This window comes from Triticum urartu, chromosome 6A, assembly GCF_056163025.1.
Source record: "Triticum urartu cultivar PI428250 chromosome 6A, HENAU_Tu73, whole genome shotgun sequence".
Lineage (NCBI taxonomy): Eukaryota > Viridiplantae > Streptophyta > Magnoliopsida > Poales > Poaceae > Triticum > Triticum urartu.
In genome coordinates this window covers 2970904-2987476 of record NC_141878.1, presented here as the reverse complement: position 1 = coordinate 2987476, position 16573 = coordinate 2970904, and the positions used below count along the sequence as shown (strand labels likewise).

Here is a 16573-nt window from a genome sequence, read left to right as displayed (position 1 = left end):
AGACTGTAGAGAGTTTGAGAAGTTCCTTTTTGTCTATTTTCTTATTCTAATTTTTTTCCAAGCAATGATCCGAATTTATTGTTTGTATTACTATAAGGATAGCGATGCCTGAAAATGTAGACACAATATTTGACAAGTTTTAGATGCGCACCTCCTGTTTGTCTGTGAGCATATAGAAGTGTAGACGAGGAGAGGAATGAGAGAATGCACCTTGGGTGCTCTCGAGTGTATTACTCACGCTAATATAGCCGGGTTACAGAGGGGGCGCCGAGCGCAGTTACATGAGGCGCGAGGTCCGCGAGGTGGTGCTACAACGTGGGCATGCACGAGTACGTGCAGGAGTGCTAGACTAGAGACATTACAGTCAACACCCCGCCGTACTCTGAGCATCGGGTGGCCGGATGCACAGGATGGAACGGAATTCTTGGAACGCCGGCGTCAGGAGGCCCTTCGTCAGGATGTCGGCGAACTGCTGCGTGGTCGAGACATGGAGAACGCGCAGTTGGCCCACAACAACCTTCTCGCGGACAAAATGGATGTCGAGCTCGATGTGTTTGGAGCGCCGGTGATGCACTGGGTTGTCAGCCATGTAAACAGAGGAGATATTGTCGCAGTAGGTCACCGTGGCTGTGGGCAGAGGCACGCACAGTTCACCGAGAAGCTGGCGCAGCCAGCAGCATTCTGCAACGGCATTGGCGACGGCGCAGTACTCCGCCTCCGCACTGGAGCGGGAGACGGTCGGTTGGCACTTCGATGACCAGGAGACGAGCGAGTTGCCGAGGAAGACGGCGTAGCCAGACGTGGAGCGGCGCGTATTGGGGCACCCGGCCCAGTCAGCGTCGGTGTAGGCCACCAGGTCGAGTGAAGTAGAGCAGTGCAGATGGAGCCCGTGCGTCGAGGTGCCGCGCAGGTAGCGCAGGATCCGTTTGACGAGGGGGTGGTGCTACTCGCACGGGTCGTGCATGAAGAGGCAAGCTTGCTGGACCGCATAGGCGAGGTCAGGGTGCGTGAGAGTGATGTACTGGAGCGCGCCCACCAGGCTACGGTACTCCGAGGCGTCGCGGACGGGCGCGCCCACGGCGGCGGACATCTTCAAATGCGTGTCCACTGGCGTTGACACGGGCTTGCAAGCGGTCACGTTGGCACGATCCAATAGCTCGTCAGGATACTTCTGTTGGGAGAGGAAGAAGCTGGCGCGGCTCCACATCAAAAATTCTGTTTTTATCATTTACCTACTCGAGGACGAGCAGGAATTAAGCTTGGGGATCCTTGATACGTCTCCAACGTATCTATAATTTTTTATTGTTCCATGCTATTATATTATTTGTTTTGGATGTTAATGCGCTTTATTTTACACTTATATTATTTTTGGGACTAACCTATTAACCCAAGGCACAGTGCAAATTGCTGTTTTTTTGGCCTATTTCAGTGTCTCGTAGAAAAAGAATATCAAACGGAGTCCAAACGGAATGAAACTTTCGGGAGCGTGATTTTTGGAACAAACATGATCCATAGGACTTGGAGTGGACGTCAAGAAACGAACGATGCGTCCACGAGGCAGGGGGCGCGGCTACCCCCCTGTGCGCGCCCTCCCCTCTCGTGGGCCCCTCATGGCTCAACCAAACTACTTCTTCCTCCTATATATGTTCACATACTCCGAAAACATCCAGGAGCACCACGAAACCCTATTTCCACCGCCGCAACCTTCTATAACCAAGAGATCCCATATTGGGGTCTTTTTCGGAGCTTCGCCGGAGGGGGCATTGATCACAGAGGTCCTCTACATCAACTCCATGGCCCCTCCATTGATGTGTGACTAGTTTACTTCAGACCTTCAGGTCCATAGTTAGTAGCTAGATGGCTTCTTCTCTCTCTTTAAATCTCAATACAAAGTTCTCCTCGATCTTGTTCGAGATCTATTCGATGTAACTCTTTTTGGGGTGTGTTTGTCGATATCCGATGAATTGTGGGTTTATGATCTTGTCTATCTATGAACAATATTTGATTCTTCTCTGAAATCTTTTGGTGCACGGGCCAGTCGCGCGCGGCGGCGACGGTGAGGACAGCACGGATGGTAGCTGCTTTGACCACTGGCGAGAATGTCTTATCAAAGTCCACACCAGGGCGTTGCGAGAACCCGCGGACTACCCATCTTGCCTTGTAGCGATCCAGGGATCCATCAGCTTTGAGCTTATGCCTGGAGAACCATTTTCCCGTGACAATGTTGGCACCCCTGGGCCGAGGCACGAGCGTCCATGTCCTGTTCGCCATGAGCGCAGTGTATTCATCCTGCATAGCGGTTAGCCAATGGATATCACAAAGCGCGGCGGACACGGACTTGGGCACGGGTGAGATGGTGGAGACGGCAGAAGCAGTGTTTGTTTCAGCATATTTGGGGTTGGGAAGGAACTTGCCGGCGCGCCCACGGGTGATCATAGCGTGCGTGGGCACGTGGGAGGCGCGAGCAGGCAACGGTGTGCTGGAGTTGCTGTTGGAGCGTTGGCGGGACTGGAGTTCACGGTAGGTGCGGAGTCCGGCGACGCGGTGAACGTAGGAGAGTCAGCAGCTACCAGAGAGCTGGGTGGTCTGTGTGGGTCATGGTGACGATCGGAGAGCTGGGCAGGTGTGCGACCGTGATAGGAGGTGGGGAAGTGGTAGGGCATGGTCGGGATCGCTGCGAGCCAGGCCGGCGTGGGACGACTGGCAGGGGTAGCTGATCAGTTTCATCGTTAGGAGGTGTGGGTTCAGTGGTAGCATGGGAGATGGGGAAGTGGGTCTCGTCGAAGACGACATGGCATGAGACGAGAACGCTGTTGTTTGTGCGATCGAGGCAGCGGTATCCCTTGTGCTCGGAGGAATAGCCGGGGAAGACACAAGCTGCAGAGCGCAGAGCGAGTTTGTGCGGGGTAGTGGCTGTGATGTTGGGGTAGCAGAGACACCGAAACACGCGCACCGACGCGTTGTCAGGGTGTATGTCGTGGAGAAGGAAGAAGGGGGTGTGGTCGTGGCGAGTGCGACACGAGCGAAGGTTGAGGAGGAATGTGGCCGTGTTAAGAGCTTCGACCCAGTACGTGAACGGCATGGATGTGTGTGTGAGGAGCGAGCGAACAGTGTCGTTCAGGGTGCGGAGTACTCGGTCAGCTCGCCCGTTTTGTGGTGATTTGTATGGGCAAGAAAAACGAAGAGAGATGCCCTCGTTGGAGAGGAAGGCGCGAGCAATATAGTTGTCGAACTCTCATCCGTTGTCGCACTGGAGAGCGAGCAAGTTCAGGTTGAACTGTCGACGAGCGAAGCGGGCAAATCATCGTATAAGAGGAAAAACTTCAGATTTGCGATGAAGGGGATATGTCCACAAAAAGTGACTATAATCATCGAGAAGAACAAGATAGTACTGCTTGCCTGATACACTGGGCACGGGCGAGGTCCAAACATCGCAGTGCACTAACTGAAAAGGAAAGTACGACACATGTTCTGAAGAAGAAAACGGGAGCCTAACGCTCTTTCCTAACTGACAGTCATGGAAGATGTGTGACGGCGAGCCGGGGAGATGGACGGAGCAGGCACGCAGCATGCGGTGGAGGACGTCATGGCCTGGGTGGCCCAGTCGTTGATGCCACCGGTCCAGCGAGGCGACACTTGCAGCGTGGGCGAGGTGGCGATCGGGCTGCGTGACTGGGTAGATTTCATCGTTAGATTTACACCGGAGGATCACCCGCTTCGTCCTTCGATCCTTGACAAAGAAACCCACATCGTCAAATTCAACATTAACGGGATTGTCACGAGCTAGTTTCTTGACAGAGACAAGATTTTTGATGAGGTTGGGAGAGACTAGAACATGGCGCAGGGTAAGAGGATCAGCAGACGTGGGGATGTGGGCAGTGCCAGAGTGTGTAACCGCGAACGATGATCCATCGCCAACCACTATGCGAGAAGAATGACAAGGGCTGGAGGAGGTGAGCAAACCTGACGAGGAGGCCATGTGTGAGGATGCTCCGGTGTCCAGGTACCAGTCCCCGCTAGGCTACGGCGGATGCGGCTGCTGGACGTGCATGTTGTTGAGGGCGTGCACCAGCGAGGACTGTTCCCAGCCAGCCTGAGCTGAGGACGAGGACACCCCCGCCGTAGGCGCGCCGTAGAGAGGGTAAGGTGGGACGACGCCGGGGGTCCACTGCGCAGGAAGCGCGCCGTATGAGGCCGATGGCGGAGCAGAGTAGTGCGAGGCCACACCAGCGAACGGTGCGTGTCCACCAGGGAGAGGGCCGAGCACACCCGCGCTAGGGGCGTGCGGACGCCACGGCACCGGCTAGGCGTGCACCATGCCCGTCCAGGGCGCGTGAGCAGACGGGGACGGGGCAAGCGGGCGCGGCGCTGGCACGTTGTTGCTGCAGTTGCCGATCTCCCGCGGCGCTTTGCCTTTTCCCTTGTTGCGGCCACCACCGCCACCGCGACGGTTCGGGCCACCGCCGCTGCCTGCGGCACCCCTGCCGGAGTTGGTGCTGGCAGGAGCGCGGGCGGCGTGAACGGCGATGTCGCTGGACGGCTCCGCGGACTGGCGGCTCTCCTCGAGGAGGAGGAAAGCGCAGTAGCGGAGGAAGGAGGGGAAGGGTGTCTGCATCGTCAGGATGGGCACGGCGTAGCGCGGGCGTGGATGAAGACCGCAAAACATGTTGAGGACCTGCTCGCGGTCACCGACGGGCTCACTAGGGTCGAAGAGACGATCAGCGCAGTCCTTAAGGCACGTGAAGTAGGAGAGGACCGAGCCAGATCCTTGCTCGATACGGCGGAAGTCGGTGGCGAGGAAGACCGCCTGATGCTCCCTGTTCTCCAAGAAGATGGAGGTGATCGCCGCCCAGAGTTCCGTGGCCGTGGTGCCGCGGAAGTGCACAAGCCCAAAGATCTCTGGGCTGATGCGGTTGTAGAGCCAGGAGACAATGTGTGCATCGTCCTGTAGCCAAAGAGGATCATTGGGCCGCGGCGCCCCATTGATGTGGGCGACGACACCGCTCTTCTGGAAGGTGACCTCGAACAGGGTGCGCCACTGGGAGAAGTTGGGTGGCTGCAAGGAAAGGACGATGGGGACATGCTGGTTGATGTAGATGGCAGCTAGGTGGGAGGGCGGCTGCGCAAGGTGCAGGTCGGGGGCACCGGCGCCCGGGATGATGGTGCCGGTACACGAGGCCGCTGCGAGAGCTGAGGGGGTGAGGAGGGCGTTACGGCTCGGTGTGGCAGCGGCGGCGGCAGCAAAGGCGCCGTGAAGACCATGGTTGGGAGGGGGTGGGGGTGGTGGAGGAGGGGGCGGTGATGGGGCAACTATGTCGCCGGCAAGACGGAGCAGCGGAAGGCAGTTAGCGACGTTGGTGAGGCCTAGCGTCTGATACCATGTAGACAAGGAGAGGAATGAGAGAATGCACCTTGGGTGCTCTCGAGTGTATGACTCAGCCTAATATAGTCGGGTTACAGAGGAGGCGCCGAGCGCAGTTACATGAGGCGCGAGGTGCGCGAGGTGGTGCTACAACGTGGGCATGCACACGAGTACGTGCATGAGTGCTAGAATAGAGAAGTTACAGTCAACAAGAAAAGCATGGAGGATGGAGCGAAAGAGGAGCCCCGGCTTGAGTCATTTGAGCTGGAACGGTATGATCGTGCAATATATACAAGCCACTACAGATAGCAAGCCTTTGTGAGCATACCACAAAGTATATATTGTCCATGTCTATGTAAGCACCGATCACACACACACACACGAGAGTGCTCAGAAGATAGTGGTTTTGCGTTGCGAATACTTGCAACTTTTCTGCATTTCTTCTTCTCCTCTTATTCTGTTACAGAAGGGAAATGAGGCCACTAACGGTCCGAGAAAACAGCCATGCCGAGCCACAACGATCACGCCATCCCACGATCCAGCTCGTGCGGGGTGTGGACTAATTCTAAGGAAAAAACTTTCTAACAAACTTATCTACTCAGCTGACTAAGCAGCGTTTACTTTCTGCTAAGACTAAACTGACAAATACACAAGGTTTAAGTCCACAATCACTCCCTAAGCCTTGTGTGCTTCGTCGAGCTCCACCATCCCGATCTTCATGCGCTGCTCCTGAGTTTGAGTACCTTCGAATCTTCGCCGGTAGCTGTGAACCCCGGCGGCTGCACCACGTAAACCTCCTCTTCTAGCTCGCCGTTGAGGAAGGCGGACTTTACGTCCATGTGGTGCGCAGTCCAGCTCGCGCGCGTAGCCAGAGTGAGCAGGAGGCGGACGGACTCGAGCCTGGCCACCGGCGCGAACACCTCGTCGTAGTCGACGCCGTGCTTCTATACATATCCCTTCGCCACCAACCTCGCTTGTGCTTCACTACCGCACCGTGGGCATCTTTCTTGGTCTTGTATACCCATTTGAGGCCGATCGGACGGTGACCAGCGGGCAGGTCCACGAGCTCCCAGGTTTGGTTGGGTTCAATGGAGTTCATCTCTCCATCATCGCGTGGTGCCAGCACGTCTCACCTTTTGCTTTCTCAAAGGAGCCGGGCACCTCGCCCAGCGCGAGGTGCAGCTCGTCGATGAGTTCGTCGTCATCGATCTCGCCGTCAGCGTCGTCGAACTCCTCCAGCCCTGGAGGAGGCGCGTTCCGTGCCGCCTTCTCAGGCGTGTCCATGTAGCGAGGGTTGGGGAGGAATATGCCGTCCTTGCCGCGTGTCGTCATCGGGTGCACCGGCGCGAGGTTGCCGGTCGTGCGCGCAGGAGCCGGGGGAGCCGTGGGCGCGGTAGTGGTCGTCGCTGGGGTGTCGTCGTCGCCCCCGGTCGATGCTGTTGTCGTGGATGGCGTGCTTGACAGGGACGCGGACTGAGCGGATGATCGCGGGGCGCCAGGCGATGAGGAGGAGCATGCCGTAGATGACGGACCGCCTGTGAGGATTGACATGGGCTCAATTGTAAAGCTCATACCTTCCCGGTCCGTGCCACTCTTCTCCCAGTCCCATGCTCGCGTCTCGTCGAAGCCGACATCACGGGAGACATGGACTCGGTTGCCCACCGGGTCGTAGAGCCGGTACGCCTTGCTCCCCGTCTCGTACCCGATCATAACCATGGCTTTGCTCCGGTCCTCAAGCTTGGAGAGGTGTGGGCGTGTGTTCTTGACATGCGCCACACTGCCGAACACGCGCAAGAAGTTGACGGAGGGCTTCCTGCCATGCCAGACCTCGAATGGCGTCTTGCCCGGTACGCTTCTGGAGTACGCCATATTGAGCACGAAAGCGGCTGTGGACACGGCCTCGCCCCAAAATTGCGGCGGCACTCCCATCGCCTTGAGCATGCACCGGGTCGTCCCGATGACGGTTTGGTTGCGCCTCTCCACCACGCCATTCTGTTGGGGCGAGTATGGCGCGGTGAGGTGCCTCTGGACCCCAAGATCAGCAAGATGTGCGCTGAACTCGCCGGAGTTGAACTCTCCGCCTTGGTCAGAGCGGAAAGTGCGCAGCTTCCGCCCCGTCTCGCGCTCTGCGTGTGCCTGGAAGCGCTGGATCGCCTCGGCTGCCTCGTCCTTGCTCTGGAGCAGGTACAACCACATGAACCTGCTGTGATCATCCACAAGCAACAGGAAGTAACGCTTGCCGCCCAGAGTGGGCGGCGAGATAGGCCCGCAAAGATCACCATGCACAAGCTCAAGCGGCTCGGTGGTGCGGTAGTTAGCCTGTTGAGGGAAAGGCGCTCGCCGCTGCTTGCCCACTAGGCAAGTGTCGCAAACCTGCTTGGAGTGGTGGACGAGGCATGCCCTTGACCATGGTCTGACGTGCCAGCCGCTCGAGGCCGTCGAAGTGTTGGTCCCCGAAGTGCCCGTGCCAGCCGCTCGAGGCCGTCGAAGTGTTGGTCCCCGAAGCGCCCGTGCCAGCGCCACGCCTCATCCCCGGAGTGCGCAGTGAGGCAGACGGGGTTGGCGAGCTGTAGACGGGCGATGTAGAGCCTGTTGCGGGTGCGCGGCACTCTGGCCAGGATGCGGTGCTGGCGGTCGCGCACCGCCATGATGCCGGCTTCGACGTGCGTGGGGCCGCCGTTCTCGTAGAGCTGCCCGATGGACACGATGTTGCTCTTGAGCCGTGGGATCCAGTACACGTTGGTGAGTGCACGATGCCCGTCGTCAGCCGCGGCGAACAGGACGGTGCCCCGCCCTTGGATTGACACGAGCAAGCCGTCCCCAAACCTGACCGAGCCATGAATGCCCTTGTCCAGCTCGGCGAACTCCGCCTCGTCACCGGTCATGTGGTTCGATGCACCCGTGTCGAGGTACCAGGCCGCGTCCTGATCTCCGGGAGCGCGGCAGAGTTCCATGCGGGCGCACGACTCGTTGAGGAAGAAGACCTCCTCACCCGCTCCAGCACGCGGCGTGACGGCCGCAGCTGTCAGGGAGGCCTCCTCGATCATCAGTAGACCCGATCGTCGTCCTCGCCTGCTTGGCCATGTGCAAGGAGGGAATGTTCCTCCTCGCGTTTCTTCTTGCGGCAGTCCCGGGCCCAGTGGCCTGCGATGCCACAGTAGTGACACTTGTCACGATCCGCGTCGCCGCCGCCGTTCTTCCCACCACGGGTGTGAGTGCCGGCAGGGGACTTGCCTTTTTCGCCTCGTGCACCGCCGTGGCCACGTCCGCGGCCACGCCCTAGTCCGCGCGCCTGTGAACCTGACGAGTTGCTGCCGCTTGCGTCGTTGTTCGCCGTACGCTTCTCGTACGCACGCTAGTCCTCCAGGGTCATCAGAAGGCGACCGGCATCATCGCCTCCGCCGTCTTGGTCGAGGCGTTCCTCCGCCACCTTGAGCCGTCCGGTGAGCTCCTCCACCGTCAGGGTGTCGAGGTCGACCAACGTCTCGATGGAGAGTGCCACCTGAGCATATTTGCGGGGCACAACACGAAGGAACTTACGTACCACACGTGCGTCCCCGACGGGACCACCATGGATGGAGAGGTTGTTGACGAGCCTGGTGAGGCTCATCGCAAAGTCGTTGATGTTCTCGCCGGGCTTGAAACGGATATCCTCAAATTCTCGACGGAGGCCCTGGGCCTTGGCCTCGTGCAAGGCGGCCGAGCCCATCCGCATGGTCTTGACGGCGTCCCAGGCCTGCTTCGCCGTCTCCTTCGTGGAGAGGACCGCGAGCATCTCCTCTGGCACCGCCCGGAGGACGGCCTCCAGGGTGGTGTGGTCATCGTGGTAGTCGGTGATTCCAGTGGTGACGGCGTCCCATAGCCCGCGAGTCTGCAGGATGGCTCTCATCAGGATAGACCAGCTGCCGTAGTTGCTCCGGGTCAGTGTTGGGAACACCGTTGGGAGGGCCACCTCGCGTCTCTGTACCACCGGCGCGGCGACCTCGCGCCCGCGCACGGTGCGGCTATGCCTAGCCCTAGGAGACCGCGAGAGCGTGCGCCCACATGTCGGCGATGCAGTTCGGGACCCGCCATCGGAGTCCTTTCGCGACCCCTCGCCGGAGCCCTTCCGGGGCTCCTTGCTTCCCGCCATGACCGCCGGGTCGTACTAACGGCTTTGTTGCCAATTGTAAGCACCGATCACACACACACACACATACACACACACACACACGAGAGTGCTCAGAAGACAGTGGTTTTGCGTTGCAAACACTTGCAACTTTTCTGCATTTCTTCTTCTCCTCTTATTGTGTTACAGAAGGGAAACGAGGCCACTAACGGCCCGAGAAAACAGCCAAGCCGAGCCACAACGATCGCGCCATCCCACGATCCAGCTCGTGCGGGGTGTGGACTACTTCTAAGGAAAAAAACTTTCTAACAAACTTATCTACTCAGCTGACTAAGCAGCGTTTATTTTCTGCTAAGACTAAACTGACGAATACACAAGGTTTAAGTCCACAGTCTATAGGAAAAAAACATAGGGGACAGTAGGCAATAGCACAAGTAGAAATTGACCCTTATATTCGAAAGCATAAGCAGTATATCACAAATATGATTGTCCAAAAATTAAATAGAGATCACAAACTAGAAAGCATAAGGGGGGCAGTAGGCAGTAGCAGCAATAGAAATATTTCACATAGAGCACAAGCAATTTGCACATGGTCTTATTTTTTCCCTCCCCTCCCGAGCCGCTCCCGCACGGCGACCGGGAGGGCAAACCCCAGCGCCGCCAAGCGAGCTCTCCCTTCTCCTGCCCTCTCCTCGCCACCGCCGGGCTGTGCCGCCGGGCAAAGCCCGGTCGGCGTCGTCGGCGGCGGGGCATCTCCTCCCCATGCGCGGTGTCGGCAGGCGCGGGCGTCTGCATTGAGTGGTGGCGGCGCGCTCGCCGCGAGGCGTGATGGCGCGATGGCGGGCGGCGCGGGGGCGAGTGGCGCGGCCTGCTGCTCCCGCTGGCACCTGGCCGAGGCGTGGAGGCTGCGCGGGGCCGCCGGGCTGGCTCGGTCTGGCTCGGCCAGATCTGGCCGCCTGGGCTACGCGGGCACCGCCGGGGCTGCCACCGGCGGGTGGTCCGGTGCTGGTATGCTGGGGCGGCGGCCCCAGGCTGAGGCGGATTCGCTGTCTTCTCCCCGGAGTGGAGTCCCGTCATGGTGGCTGGTTGGGAGTTGCGGCGGCGTCCCGGCGAAGGCGATGATGTCCCTGGCCGTGAGGGCGGCGGGGATGCGGCGGGTGGAGGCAGGCGCTGGTCTCCCTCGACCAGGGGCTGCGGTGGACGCGCCTACTAGGCGACGTGGTGGTCTGCGGATGTGGCGCGGCGGCATTCGGTTCCCCTCTCCACGGTGATGGCCCAAGGTGGCAGCTTTGCCCCCCACTTCAAGTTTGCTGAGCTCCGGAGATGATGGGCGTGGCCAAGGAGAAATCCGGCGCGGCTACGGCTGTGGGCAACGGCGATGCTCGTGGGCACCGTCTCCTCCCTGGAGGCGTTGTCATGGCCATGTCCATCCGCTCTACTGACACCGGAGGAAACTCTAGGCTCGGTTCACCGGGCCAGGCAGCGGTGGCGTATCGGCGCCGTCCCCTTCTTGGAGGCGCTGCCTAGGTGCTTGGGGTGTCGTCCGGGCACGCGGCTGGTGGTTTTCCTCGCTCGCCTCGGCGGTGTGGCTTGGGGTGCAGGGCTGTCATGTGCGGGATGTTGCTGTGGACATGAGAATTCGGGGCGCTATGTACTCCATCATCGATGCCTCATCGGCCATGTCTTCTTCGAGTCAGACTAGCTCTCGCTGTCTACTGGCCGATCTTCTAGGCCCCATCGGTGGAGAGTGCGTTGATCTAGTTTGGTTAGGTGATTTGTCGTGCTATGACGTGTTTGATACCGGGGGATGCGGCCTGTGCTCTGTGTCCATACTTTTCGCCATTGTTTGGCTTAAGTTTGGGCAAGGGTGTTAGTTGCCGATGTTGTCACGGTGATTGTGGGTGTTAACCTCTCGGGGTGGCACATTGCCGAAAGGCGTTGTATCAACCGTCTTGGCTCTTCTTCTATGAATATATGATACGCATGCTTGTGCGTATTTGAGAAAAAAAACAGGAATCACATAGAGCAGGGCGAAGATGAAGACGACAAGCAGTTGACAACGAGAGTCCGGACGCGCACGGCCGGCAACCTGGACCTTACAATCAAGGGCGGCCGGCCATTACTTTTATTTTATCCCAAACTGCAACGGTGCCGGCCTCCCTTCGTTGCAACATGCCCGTTGGGGACCTGTAATGTAAAGTGAATATAAGCCATCAGACACTAGAAGATTGAACTGACTGACTTATGGTCATACAAACTTTTGAAACGATCAAATCTTGCCGATATACATCATATTATATCGAGAAAAGTATACTTTTCGTCCCTTAATTCTTGGCGGAGTCTAGATTTGGTCATTCAACTTCAAAACCGGACAACTTGCACCCTTAACTTCTGAAACCGGACAAGATTCATCCCTGATCACAGTTTTGACCGGTTTTGGTGTTGTCCCACCCAGATTTTAACCGTTCCGACTCAAATTTGCCTACCTTTTCCAAGTCCACGTAATATTTTCAAATTTGGTTAGTTTTTTCAAATACGTGAACCTTTTTTAAATTTGTGTACTTTTTATTAAATCTGCGTACTTTTTCCAAGTTCATGTACTTTTTCAAATATGCGTATTTTTTTAAAGTTCATTTAGTTTTTTAAGTTCATTTAATTTTTTTAAATTTATGTACCTTTTCATATTCGGGTACATTTTTTTGAAAGAGTTCATGTTGAAAATTATATGCGAACTTGAAAAAAGTACGCAGATGTGGACTTCTCTTATGCAAAAATATGTGGATTTCAAAAATTATTTCAACTTGAAACATGTACGTGAATTTCAAACAAAGTTCATGGATTATAAAAGGAACACGGATTTGAAAAAAATGCAGACTTTGAAAAGCATGTGGATTTGAAATGAGTTTGCGAATTTCAAAACCAGTTCATGGCTTTGAAAAATACTTGGATTTGATCAAATTACACAAAGTTGGGAAAATACGGGGATTTGGAAAAAGTATGTAAATGTTAAAAGATCACAGATTTGAAAAAAGTACACGAATTTCAGAATAGTTCAGGGATTTGAAAATAGTATGTTTATTTTTGAAAAAAATTACGTGACCTTGAAAAAACTACATGGAGTTGAAAATTGTATTTGGATTTCAAAAAGTTCACGGATATAAAAAAAATTACACGAATATGAGTGAGCACGGGTCAATAACCGGGGTGAGTCAACACCAAAACCATTCAAAACCGAGTTCAAGGATGAACCTTGTCTGATTTCGGTAGTTGGGGATGCAAGTTGTCCGGTTTTGAAGTTAAGAGACCAAATTTAGACTTCGCCGAGTGTCGAGGGACGAAAAGTATACTTTTCTCAGGATGGTAACAGCCTTTAATTTGCCTGCAGATGGAAAACCCTACATCAAGGTGGAGATGTTGAGCGTCGTGCTGACGACTGACGGAAATATTATTACCACACCACTTTCAACACCCCCACAACTGATAGAAATATATAAGGAACACGCAGATTCTACTTCCAATAGTATATAATATCCAATATTAATGTGCATATGGAAACAAGGGGAAAGATACGTGCGAACCTGTCACGTGCTGCCAAAGTGCCAAGATGTTCTAGACTGAATGTATATATATGAAGAGACAGACTGAAACAACGACGGACACGGACATTTGGGGGTCCAGAACCACAGAACTACAGATATGAAAATCTAACTTCATCCAGTGCATTCCTCTAAATGCACGACCAGAACCACAGAACCACTATCTAAAGATGAGGCGTTTGAACCTTTCAAGATGCTAAAGGCTGAAACAAAGACGGAACATAACCTGACGGTTCATGCTCTACACACAGATCGCAGCGAGGAGTTTATGTCGAACGAGATCAACGACTACTGCGAGAAGATTGGCAGTGTTAGAGTTGTGTCGAATATTGTGTACAAGGTAGGTTACAGTTGGAATTGCAGTTGTATTGTGTTTAGATAGGATATGGAGTCGTGTCCAAGTAGGACGCTTATATCCTAGGCTTCTCTTATATAGCGGGGGTAGACACACGATGTAACCTATGCTAACATAATAGCACCGGAACGCAGGGGGAGCTGGCGGCATGTGCCGGTGTCCAGGGCAACCGGATGCGGTATTGTAGTGGTGTCACGGGGAGGAGCGCCCATAGTCATGCCCCGGGGATGTAGCCATATCGGTGAACTTCGTTAACAAATCTCGGTGTCGTGCTTGTGTGATTGCTTGGTTCTTGGATGATCAACGGAGTGCCTCTTATTTATTCTAACAAGTGGTATCATGAGCTTGGTCGGTGGAGGTCGGTTGTTGATCTAGAGGATGTCAGTTTGATCGATGGAGCGGCTGCGAGGGTTGCCAGGTGATTGCGGTGGGATCGAAGTTGTTCGTGGAGGTCAACGGAAAGATCAAAAGCAGTCTAAACGGTGAAAAGTAGCGGCAGGTTTGGATCAAAGCAGTGGTCGAGAGCAATCAGAGTTTTCGGCGAGTTCATACAGCAGCAAATTCGATCCGGGCAGGCAGCGGTAGGTTGGTTCGGTGCGGAAGCGCAGCAGCGAGGCACGCGTGGCGGTCCAAGAAGCTGTGTCAGGTGCAGCACGTACATAACGCGGTCCGCTCGGATGCTCGGAGTGCAGGAGGTTGGATCCAAGTGCGCGTGGCGGCTGAGGACCTGGCAACGACACGATCGATTGGGTGCAATACAGCGCATGTCTCTGGACTAGGTGCAGCGCGGAGGCCACGTGGCGCCAGGAGCAAGCAGGCCGTGCTGGGTCATGGCTCAGATAGATTGGGCCGTGAGGGAGCATGTGATAGCTGGTGGTCAAGGCGTGTTGTTCACAGGAGACTGCGGAGCGTACGGATATGCTGCTGAAGTGCCGAGACATGAGATTTGTTTGAAGACAAAAAGAGGATCGTGTCCTCACCTGACAAATAGGCAGGCAAATCAACTGGCGAACTAGAAAATCACAAGGGATAGTCCATTGGAAGGCAAGGGCAGAAAGGCAAAGCTAGCATCTTAGGGTTGAGCCAAGGGAGCAGATCACGTGAAGACCAGCTAGTTGGAATTGCTAGTAGTATGCGGAGGTTCTGTTCATCTACTTGGGGAATCGTGTGCACAGCTCAGATAATTTTTTTAAAGATTGTTGGCGCGACAGGGATGCTTGAAGGCGTTGCAGGAAGTCATGTCAGCTAAGATGGAATTATCATGTGATGGATGGAAATTCGCGGAAGACGATTTGGGAGCCTCGAGCGTGTCGTACAGTCGAACGAGTTCGGCTGGGTCGGACTAGGCAGTCTGACGGATCGACGCAAGTCGGTTGGTACAGAAGACGGTGGTGTGATCGGCGACGATGACGTATGAGCGTGATGCTGATGATAACCGATTTCTGGGCGTGCAAACACGTGGCGCAGACCCCGAGGGCTTGTGTGGCTTCGACAAGACTATGGCGCGGGATTGATTCAAGGTGGTGTATACACGGAGCTTGAAGTCGATGAGGCGCGGGGGTGGACTGATCATCTACCATGGAGTCATGTTGAATGTGGAGCTGGATTGAGGGGCTACGGTATAAGGATCCAGAGAATCGAAAGCCTATTCAGCGGGAACAAAGCGAGTGATGCGTAGTTCGGACTGGAGCCCAGTGGTCTGATGAAAGCGTGAAACTCGTCATCGGTCGGTGATAATCAGTGGTACTCTGCAGTGGGTTGAGTGGTACGTGTTCGCGACCCTTGAGACTCGACCAGGACAGCGGAGGCTCGACGCGGTAATAGCGGCGTGGCGTGCGATACACACGGGACATGGAGACGGGTCAGGGCTCTGGTGGTCATACATATGGTGAGACAACTGCGAATTTCACTCGGGATGACTACAAGCAACGGTGAAATTCTTTCAAGTTTCAGACAGGCGGTCAAGAAAGGAGCGGTGATGTTGAGTTCAGGTAACTCTTATGTGTGACACTCAATATGTGAGTTGTTCATTTTCATGCAGGTCAGTGATCAGTGTGTGATGGTGTTGGACTGATACTCTGAAAGTTGGGAGCACAAACTAGAGTAACGAGGAACTTAAGTTTGCTCGAGTGTTGACTGTGGTCAGGAAAAGAAGGGACTACAAGTTGCAGGTGGAGTCACATGGAGTCTTTGGAGTAGCAGCGGTGCTCATGGGATAACCTCAAGTCCAATGTACATGGAAGTTTGACGCATTGACGAATTCAAGCTAGTGGAGATTATTCGCCAAGGTTGAGTTTGTTAGAGTTGTGTCGAATATTGTGTACAAGGTAGGTTATAGTTGGACTTGTAGTTGTATTGTGTTTAGATAGGATATGGAGTCGTGTCCAAGTAGGACACTTATATCCTAGGCCTCTCTTATATAGCGGGGGTAGACACATGATGTAACCTATGCCAACATAATATCACCAGAACGCAGGGGAAGCCGGCGGCATGTGCCGGTGTCCAGGGCGACCGGGGGCGGTATTGTAGCGGTGTCACGGGGAGGAGGGCCCGTAGTCATGCCCCGAGGATGTAGCCATATCGGTGAACCTCGTTAACAAATCTTGGTGTCGTGTTTGTGTGATTGCTTGGTTTTCGGATGATCAACGGAGTGCCTCGGATTTATTCTAACAGGCAGCCGCAGAAGAACTGAGTTTTTGAAAGGCGCAATCAAACTGTCACTAACATGGTGAGAAATATACTCTAGTGCAAGAACATGCCAGAATCTTTTTGAGGAGAAGCTGTCTCGATGGCGGTCTATCATCTCAACCAGACTTCAATAAAGGTAGTGATTGGCCAGACTCCAATGAAGCAATATAAGGACATAAGCCGATTGTGTCTCTCCTATGGACGTTTGGGCATATGGCACATGTGAAGATGGAGGAGCCACACCCCTAGACTGCTTTCAGCAATTCCTCGGGTTTCTTTAGGATGCATGAAGAAATCTTGTGTATTGTAACAAGGCATTGCATGAAGCAACCCGTTGTTGGATGGTTAGGAGGACAATCTCTCGAAGATGGTCATAGGGGAAGGGTATGTGTGCTTGCGTTTATAGGAGTTAGTGTATGTGCATATATATGGCAAGCTGACCTATAAACTGCATGTCAATAACT

The 16573-nt window shown here is 54.9% G+C and overlaps 1 pseudogene; it reads right to left on the bottom strand.

Moving 5' to 3' along the window:
- Positions 1 to 3301: 3301 nt before the first annotated feature.
- On the bottom strand, positions 3302 to 6461 carry LOC147962938 (uncharacterized; annotated as a pseudogene).
- Between the last annotated feature and the right edge of the window lie 10112 nt (positions 6462 to 16573).